Here is a 10,015-nt window from a genome sequence, read left to right on the forward strand (position 1 = left end):
GGTTTCAACCTCACCCTCATCTTTTATCTCTCTCATTTTACTCTCTCTCTCGTTTTCGGCCTCACTATTTCTTTTTTTCTCAATCTCACTTTCACTCTTGCTTTTTAGCTCAATCTCCTTTTCACTTTTTCTTTTTTGATCACACTCATTTTCACTCTTTCTTTTTTGAGCAACCTCACTTTTCAGTTTCAAATGGTCCCCATGGACTTGTGTTGGAGTTAAAGGAGCAAGTTTGATTATTTTTCCATCCTTTTCAAAACTGTACATGTTCCTTAACCCATCATGGATCACCTTCCTATCATACTCCCATGGCTTCCCCAACAAAATATGACCAGCATGCATAGGCACTACATCACAAAGGACCATATCCTGGTATTTTCCAATTGAAAAAGTAACTAGCACTTGCTTATTGACCCTAACCTCCCCACAATCACTCGACCACTGCAACATGTATGGTCTAGGGTGTTTTAAGGTAGGTAAATTCAATTTCTCAACTAAAGTAGTGCTAGCCAAATTAATACAACTCCGCAAATCAATGATCATACTACATACCTTGTTGTTGATGTGGCATCTAGTATGAAAAATGTTCTCGTTCTGCTTCTCTGTATCATCCATCTTAATTTGTATATTGAGAGCATGCCTGGCAACAAGAGACTCACCATACCCTTCATTCTTACAGTTATGTTCAATACAAGGTTCACTCCTCCTCCTATCTCTCCTGCCTTGTAAATTTCTAATTACCATTTCTTGATGATCCATCCTATCCCTCACTTCACTTAACACCAAATTCAACCGCTCAAACTGTTGTTGCATGGATTGCAATACAAATGATGAGTTATCTACCATCCCCTTTGGTGAAGAGCCACTCCGATGAGACATTGTAAAATGCTGCACAAATGAATGTTAGTGGAAAAACCTCACACACTCCCTTACGTGTTTTCGCTCGAATAATGGCATTCCACTCGTGTTTCACTCCTAATTGGCTTTTCCCCGATAATAGTCTCACACTCTCTTGCCTTTTACCTCAATAGTTTTCCCGCTCAAGTTCTTTAAGAACTAGTTAAACTATATCAAGATAATACAACCTTGTCTTATTCCAACCAGTAATATAGATCCAAGAAACAAGGAAGGAATAAAACGACACGGGACTCAAGGAATTTAAATGAGGGAAAGAGTAATTATAGAACAAGATACCAACTACAAATATGTATTCAACCCCTTTGAGGATAAAACTCAATCAACAAATGTTTTTCTTCATCTTTGTTGTAACTATGTAGCAACCTTTAAAGATGCTACCTCTCTTTATCTTCTTCGCCTTTTTTTTTTTTTTTTTTTTTTCGAATTTTCTTTTCTTTTCTTTTCTTTTCCTTTCTTTTCCTTTCTTTTCTTTTCTTTTCTTTTCCTTTCCTTTCTTTTCTTTTCTTTTCTTTTTTTTCTAATTCAATCACAAACAGAAATACTCAATTGTAAAAATCAAGCAATTGAATTGAAGCACACAAGAATTGACAACGAAATGGAAGAGAATCAATGGAACGGCATTCCAAGCAATTGAAACTCAGATTTGCATTAAACCCTAGAATTTTGAAACCCTAGGTGATGCAAATTTCAGCCAAACCCAAAACCCTTAGAATTTTGGCAGCCTACTTTTCGTTTCGGTAATTTTTTTTTCCTTTTTTTGGCAACTCTAGAACAATGTAGCCCTAGAATTAAATTTAAGAATGCAAGAAATTAAAAAATAGAATCAGACCTGATTGGAAACCTTGCTCTGAATACCAAATGATATGAACCCGCGGGAATGAATTCCCTTGAACCCACAATCAATTTGAAAACTCCCCAAGAAAGCCAAAAATCAAGTCAAGGATGGAGAATCTAGACCCGATGAGAACCCGTTTCAAGAACCTAGATTATATTAAAATTTAGACCCGTTGAAGAACCCGTCTCAAGAACCCAGATTACAAAGGAGGAACGCCACAAAGGTTGTGATTTACCTTTGATAAGTTCAAGAGTTCAATCAAGAACAAGAGGAGAAAACTCAACTCACAAATAAAATTCAATATTGTCTCATCTTCAAATGAGGCTACAAGGAGTATTTAAACTAAACCTGATTAAAACCCTAGCCAAAATAAAGCCCCCTTTTACCCAAAATGCCCCTGATGAACAGTGTCACTCTACAGTACCGCGGCTACAGTATGGCTACAGTAACGCTACAGTACCTCTTAAAACCCTAATTCCTAAAAGTAACTTTCCAAGTAAGCCCTTGGCCAAAATACAAGGCCTTCTTGAAAACTCTAGTTCATTGAAAATAAGACGTGTGGGCCAGACATCTTCAAGCCCACTTATTCTAAACTAATAAAATAAATCATTTAACCAAATTTGAAATCTCAAATAACAATAGGCCCTATCTCTAAGCCATGTCTTCCACAGCTTGAATCAAGTGGATCAAAGCTGGTTCTCCTTCTTTCAAGCCCATCTTGAGTGTTGGGCTCTTGCTAGCTTCATCCCAAGTGGATTGCACCAATCCGTGCATTTCTTCCTTGATCTTCTTGGTCCTTGATCTTGTAATTGGCCCATCTAGAATTTACAAATGATCTTTAAGACTAGGCTCACCTCGGTTCCCATCATTCTTGGCCCTTGATTTTGTAATTGGCCCATCTGGAATTTGCAAATGATCTTTAAGACTAGGCCCACCTTGGTTCCCATCAATACGTGTACTCTTCCTATTCCACAATACGCTAGGAGAGTATATTCTTCAAATACTCTCCTTATCCCACACTACGCCGCATACACAGAGTACACTCAGCATGTACTGTTCCCACTCCACATGCCTCGTCACCAATAATACACCTACTCCACAACCGCATTACACCGCACAGTCCACAACACTGTACAACACAATTCTCAACTACGCTTCACACTTCACAGTGCACTACACCGATAAGCCCAACACTTCACTACATAGAATGCCCAACACTTCACATCACAACACATCACCATACTACACAGCAACTCCACTAAAACTAACATCACAGTCCACAAATTAGTCAACTAATTAACATCTAACATAAATAATGATGGATAGAGGGTTATGCCATCGACGGGATAACCCGTGCGTTGCTCGTCGATTGTCACAGTTGATGATGCCGAAAGAGTCGTACGTGGTGGCTAACCCATGTACGGTGATTGTTTGGGCGTTTGGATAGCTAAGTGTGGTCTTGGAAAGGCTCGTGAAGGCCTTGTGATGGTGGAAAGGAGCGTAACACGGCGGATCTAGCCGTGTACAGTGGTTGATAGGACCCAAGGTGGGCTTACTCTCAAAAATCCTTTGCAAATTCTAGATGGGCCAATTACAAGATCAAGGGCCAAGAAGATCAAGGAAGCAATGCAAGGATTGGTGCAATCCACTTGGGATGAAGCCAGCAAGAGTCCAACACTGAAGATGGGTCTGAAAGAAGAAGAACCAGCTTTGATCCACTTTATTCATGCTGTGGAAGACATGACTTAGAGATACGGCCTATTGCTATTGGAGGCTTCTAATTTGGTTAAATGATTTATTTTACTAGTTTAGAATAAGTGGGATTGAAAAGGCTTGGCTCACATGTCTTATTTCTTATGAACTATGTTTTTGGGAAGGACTTGTATTTTGGCCAAGGGCTTATTTGGAAAGTTACATTTTAGGAACTAGGGTTTCATCAATTTATTGTTGGGCTTACTGTAGCAGCGGGTACTGTAGCCGGTACTGTTCATCAAGGGTAATTTTGGGAAAAAGGGGCTTTATTTTGGCTAGGGTTTTGATTAGGTTTGGGTTTAAAAACTCTTTGTAGCCTCATTTGAGTGATTAGACAATATTGAATTTTATTTGTGAGTTGAGTTTTCTCCTCTTGTTCCTGATTGAACTCTTGAACTTATCAAAGGTAAATCACAACCTTTGTGGCGTTCCTCCTTTGTAATCTGGGTTCTTGAGACGGGTTCTTCAACGGGTCTAGATTTTAATATAATCTAGATTCTTGAAACGGGTTCTCATCGGGTCTAGATTCTCCATCCTTGACTTGGTTTTTGGCTTTCTTAGGGAGTTTTCAAATTGATTGTGGGTTCAAGGGATTTCATTCCCACCGGTTCATATCATTTGGTATTCAAAGCAAGGTTTCCAATCAGGTCTTATTCTATCTTTTATTTCTTGCATATTTAATTCTAGGGCTTCATTGTTCTATGATTGATTACAAAAAAAAAAAATAGTGGTGGTTAGCAGACTTCTTCACTATTGTTAGGGTTGCTGAAAATCATTGTTCTAGGGTTTGTGTTGGCTGAAATATCTTGTTCTAGGGGCTGCCGTATATCACTTGCCCAAGGGTTTCTGAGTTATTGTTAGAGTTTTCTCAACTGCTTATTCTTGTTTGTGATCAAATCAGTTGGTGAAAGGAAAAGAAAAGAAAAGAAAAGAAAAGAAAAGAAAGGAAAAAAAAAAAAAAAAATTCGAGGATTTTTTTCTTGAGCCTTATCATCAAAGGGGGTGATTCTAGTTGGTATCTTGTCTTATTGTTAACTGTTTCATTCGTATAATTTCCTTGATTCACGTGCCATTTTTTTTTTTCATTCCTTCCGTGTTTCTCTTGTTCTTGTTTCTTGGACCTAATTACTAGTTGGGATAAAACAAAGTTGCTTTGTCTTGATTGAGTCAATTAGTTCTTAAAGAACTGGAGTGGGAAAACTCTTGAGGTAAAAGGCAAGAGAGTGTGAGACTATTATCGAAAAAAGCCAATTAAGAGTGAAACACGAGTGGAGTGTCATTATTCGAGTGTAAACACGTGAGGGAGTGTGTGAGGTTTATTTTTTTTTTTTTTTCCCACTAACATTCTTTTGTGTAGCGCCTGATAATGTCTCATCGGAGTAGCGCATCACCAAGGGGGAGAGCAGATAACTCATCCTTTGTGTTGCAAGCCATGCAACAACAGTTTGAGCGGTTGAACTTGGTGTTGGGTGAAGTGAGGGATAGGATGGATCATCAAGAAGCAGCGATTAGAAATCTACAAGGTGGGAGGGACAGGAGGCGACGTGAGCATAGAGTTGAAAATCAGTATGAGAATGAAGGAGATGGTGAGGATGAGGAAGACTTAGCATCTGACGTTGGGTCGGGTAGAAATAGAAGAGTTAGGCATGAAAGAGGATTTGAGGGGAATCTAAGGGGTCGGGATGGTGTAGATGGAGACCTTGGTAGCATCAAAATGAAAATACCACCTTTCCAAGGTAGAACTGACCCTGAGGTTTATCTAGAGTGGGAGAAAAAAATAGAGTTGGTGTTTGATTGCCATAATTACTCTGAGGAGATGAAAGTGAAGTTGGCGGTAATTGAATTCACTGATTATGCTATTATTTGGTGGGATCAATTAGTGACCAATAAGAGGAGGAATTATGAGAGGCCTATAGAGACATGGGGAGAGTTGAAAGCTCTCATGAGGCGGAGATTTGTTCCTAGCCATTACTATAGAGACCTTTACCAGAAATTACAAAATCTTACACAGGGGTCTAGGAGTGTAGAGGATTACCATAAGGAGATGGAGGTAGCGATGATTCGGGCTAATGTAGAGGAGGACCGAGAGGCCACCATGGCTAGATTTTTGAGTGGGTTAAATAGGGACATAGCCAATGTAATTGAATTACAACATTATGTGGAGATAGAGGACATGGTGCACATGGCTATGAAGGTGGAGAGACAATTAAAGAGAAAAGGGACAGCAAGGTACACTTCGGTTTCTAGCACTACTTGGAAATCAAAATGGGATAGGAATGATCCAGGTGAAGGAAAGAGAAAGACCGAACCACCTAAGGGAAAAGATGAGGGAACTAGCAACAAACCCAAGGTAGAATCCCAACCTTCACGGAATAGAGATATCAAATGTTTTAAGTGTTTGGGTTCAGGGCACATTGCTTCTCAATGTCCAAATAGGAGAGTGATGATTATGCGTGACAATGGAGAGGTGATGACTGAGAGTGAGGATGATAGTGATGAGGTGCCCGAGTTGGATGATGCTAGTGATGATGATGGAGTGGTATACCCTGTGACAGGTGAGTCTCTTGTTGCCAGGCGTGCTCTTAATGCACACATTAAGGTGGATGATGCAGAGGAACAGAGAGAGAACATTTTCCATACTAGATGCCATGTCAACAATAAGGTATGTAGTATGATCATTGATGGAGGGAGTTGTACTAATGTGGCTAGCACTACTTTGGTTGAGAAATTGAATTTACCAACCTTAAAACACTCTAGACCATACAAATTGCAGTGGTTGAATGATTGTGGAGAGGTTAGGGTGGATAAACAAGTGTTAGTTACTTTTTCTATTGGGAAGTATCAGGATGAGGTGCTTTGTGATGTTGTGCCTATGCAAGCGGGCCATATTTTGTTGGGGAGGCCATGGCTGTATGATAGGAGGGTGACACATGATGGGTTCAAGAACATATACAGCTTTGAAAAGGAGGGCAAAACAATTAAGCTTGCTCCTTTAACTCCAAGCCAGGTCTATGAGGACCAATTGAAATTGAAAAGTGAGGTTGCTCAAAAAAGAAAAAGTGAAAATGAGAGTGATCAGAAGAGAAAGAGTGAAAATGAGAGTGATCAAAAAAGGAAGAGTGAAAAAGAGATTGAGCAAAAAAGAAAGAGAGAGTGAAAAAGAGCATAAAAGAAAGAGTGAAAAAGAAAGTAGAGAGGTGGCTGAGAGTAAAGAAAAAAGAGTAGAGCCACTAGAGAAAAAAGAAAGAGAGTCTTCTGGGAGAAAAGGAAAGGCAAAAGTGAGTTTCTATGCAAGAGAGAGTGAGGTTAAGAGGGCTTTTTTCGCAGATCGCCCTATGATTTTTCTTGTCTATAAAGAGTCTTATCTTACTCTTGATGAAACTAACCAGTTTCTTCCTAGTTTGGCTGTTTCTTTGTTGCAGGAGTTTGAAGATGTATTCCCGGAAGAGATGCCAAATGAGTTGCCACCCATTAGAGGCATTGAGCACCAGATTGATTTTGTGCCCGGGGCTGCTATTCCAAACCGACCAGCCTATAGGGGTAATCCAGAGGAGACAAAGGAGCTTCAGAGGCAAGTTGAGGATTTGATGAGCAGGGGGTACGTGAGGGAGAGCATGAGCCCTTGTGCTGTACCAGTGCTACTAGTGCCAAAGAAGGATGGGACGTGGAGGATGTGCATTGATTGCAGGGCGGTCAACAATATCACGGTAAAGTATCGCCATCCCATTCCTAGATTGGATGATATGCTTGATGAATTGCATGGCTCATGTATTTTCAGTAAAATTGATCTTAAAAGTGAGTACCATCAAATTAAAATGAAAGAGGGTGATGAATGGAAAACTGCTTTTAAGACTAAATATTGGCTTTATGAATGGTTGGTTATGCCATTTGGACTTACAAATGCGCCCAGTACTTTCATGAGATTAATGAACCATGTCCTACGTGCATTCATAGGCAAGTTTGTGGTTGTGTACTTTGATGATATCTTAGTGTACAGCAAGAACTTAAATGAACATATTGACCATTTGAGATATGTGTTTGATGTGTTGAGATGTGAAAAGTTGTATGCTAATTTCAAGAAATGTGCCTTTTGCATGGAAAAAGTTGTTTTTCTTGGTTATGTTGTTAGTACGAAGGGTATTGTGGTGGATGAAGAGAAAGTCAAGGCCATCAAGGAGTGGCCAATGCCAAAAAGCATCACTGAGGTAAGAAGCTTTCATGGCTTAGCAAGCTTTTATCGGCGTTTTGTTAAAGACTTCAGCACCATTACTGCACCACTCACTGAGGTAATTAAAAAGAATGTTGGGTTTCATTGGGGGCTAATCAAGAGAATGCTTTTGCCACTATTAAAGAAAGGTTGTGCTCTGCACCTGTGTTAGCATTACCTGATTTTAACAAAGCTTTTGAGATTGAATGTGATGCCTCAGGAATTGGGATTGGAGCTGTTTTGATGCAAGATAGGCGTCCCATAGCCTTCTTCAGTGAAAAGTTAAGTGGGGAATCCCTGAACTACCCTACTTATGACAAAGAGCTTTACGCTCTTATTCGTGCATTAGAGACTTGGCAGCACTACCTATAGCCAAGGGAATTTGTGATCCACACCGATCATGAATCATTGAAGCATCTCAAGGGTCAAGGTAAGTTGAATAAAAGGCATGCTAGATGGATGGAATACATTGAGACATTTCCCTATGTCATCCGTTACAAGCAAGGTAAGGAGAACATTGTTGCTGATGCTCTATCCCGGAGGTATGTACTTCTTACTTCTATGAGTGCTAAAATGCTTGGTTTGAATATGTGAAAGACATGTATGCCGATGACGCTGATTTTTCTAATGTGTATGTGGCATGTGATAAGGCGGCATTTGGTAAGTTTTACAAGCATGATGGTTATTTGTTTAAAGAAAGCAAACTTTGTCTGCCAAATTGTTCTATGCGTGAGTTATTGGTGCGTGAGGCACATGGTGGGGGATTAATGGGACACTTTGGTGTCAAGAAAACTTTAGACATTTTGCATGAACATTTCTTTTGGCCTAAGATGAAGAGAGATGTTAACCGTATTTGTGGAAGGTGCATTACATGTAGAAAGGCCAAATCTAAGGTTTTGCCACATGGGTTGTATACACCCTTACCCGTTCCTAGTGAGCCATGGGTAGACATATCTATGGACTTTGTTTTGGGGCTGCCTAGGACCAAAAGGTGTAGAGATTCTATTTTTGTGGTTGTGGATAGATTCAGTAAGATGGCACATTTCATTCCATGCCATAAAACAGATGATGCAACCAACATAGCTGACTTGTTTTTCCGGGAGATAGTGCGACTCCATGGTGTACCTAGGAGTATTGTTTCTGATAGGGATGTTAAATTCCTTAGCTACTTTTGGAAGGTGTTGTGGGGGAAATTGGGTACTAAGCTCTTATTTTCCACTACTTGTCATCCGCAGACTGATGGTCAGACTGAAGTAGTTAATAGGACTTTAACTCAACTTTTACGCACTGTTGTTCATAAGAATTTAAAAACTTGGGAGGATTGTTTGCCATTTATAGAGTTTGCATATAATAGGACGATGCATACTACTACTTCATACTCTCCTTTCGAAATTGTTTATGGATTTAATCCACTTACTCCTTTGGATTTGATGCCTTTACCTGTTGATGACAGGAGTAGTTTGGATGGACAAAAGAAGGCGGAGTTGGTGAAGTCACTTCATGAGAGGGTACGGCTTCAAATTGCCCAAAAGAATGAAAGGGTTGCGTCCCAAGCCAATAAAGGACGAAGGCGTGTCATCTTTGAACCAGGAGATTGGGTTTGGGTTCACATGCGCAAAGAAAGATTCCCAGCCCATAGAAGGACTAAGTTACATCCTCGAGGAGATGGACCTTTCCAAATTCTTGAGAAAATTAATGACAATGCATATAAAGTGGATCTTCAGGTGAGTATAAAGTTTCTGCAACTTTCAATGTTTCTGATCTTTCTCCTTTTGATGTAGGTGAAGATTCGAGGTCGAATCCTTTTGAGGAGAGGGGGAATGATAGGAACCAAGGTGGGCTTACTCTTAAAGATCCTTTGCAAGTTCCAGATGGGCCAATTACAAAATCAAGGGCCAAGAAGATCAAGGAAACAATGCAAGGATTGGTGCAATCCACTTGGGATGAAGCCAGCAAGAGCCCAACACTGAAGATGGGTCTGAAAGAAGAAGAACCAGCTTTGATCCACTTTATTCATGCTGTGGAAGACATGACTTAGAGATACGGCCTATTGTTATTGGAGGCTTCTAATTTGGTTAAATGATTTATTTTACTAGTTTAGAATAAGTGGGATTGAAAATGCTTGGCTCACATGTCTTATTTCTTATGAACTATGTTTTTGGGAAGGCCTTGTATTTTGGCCAAGGGCTTATTTGGAAAGTTACATTTTAGGAACTAGGGTTTCATCAATTTATTGTTGGGGTTACTGTAGCCGCAGGTACTGTAGCCGGTACTGTTCATCAAGGGTAATTTTGGGAAAAAGG

General features: G+C 39.9%; 1 pseudogene; it reads left to right on the top strand.

The window, feature by feature from the left end:
* Positions 1-5,315: 5,315 nt before the first annotated feature.
* Positions 5,316-9,430, top strand: LOC121251907 (annotated as a pseudogene).
* The last annotated feature ends 585 nt before the right edge of the window (positions 9,431-10,015 follow it).

Source organism: Juglans microcarpa x Juglans regia, chromosome 2S, assembly GCF_004785595.1.
Source record: "Juglans microcarpa x Juglans regia isolate MS1-56 chromosome 2S, Jm3101_v1.0, whole genome shotgun sequence".
Classification (NCBI taxonomy): Eukaryota; Viridiplantae; Streptophyta; class Magnoliopsida; order Fagales; family Juglandaceae; genus Juglans; species Juglans microcarpa x Juglans regia.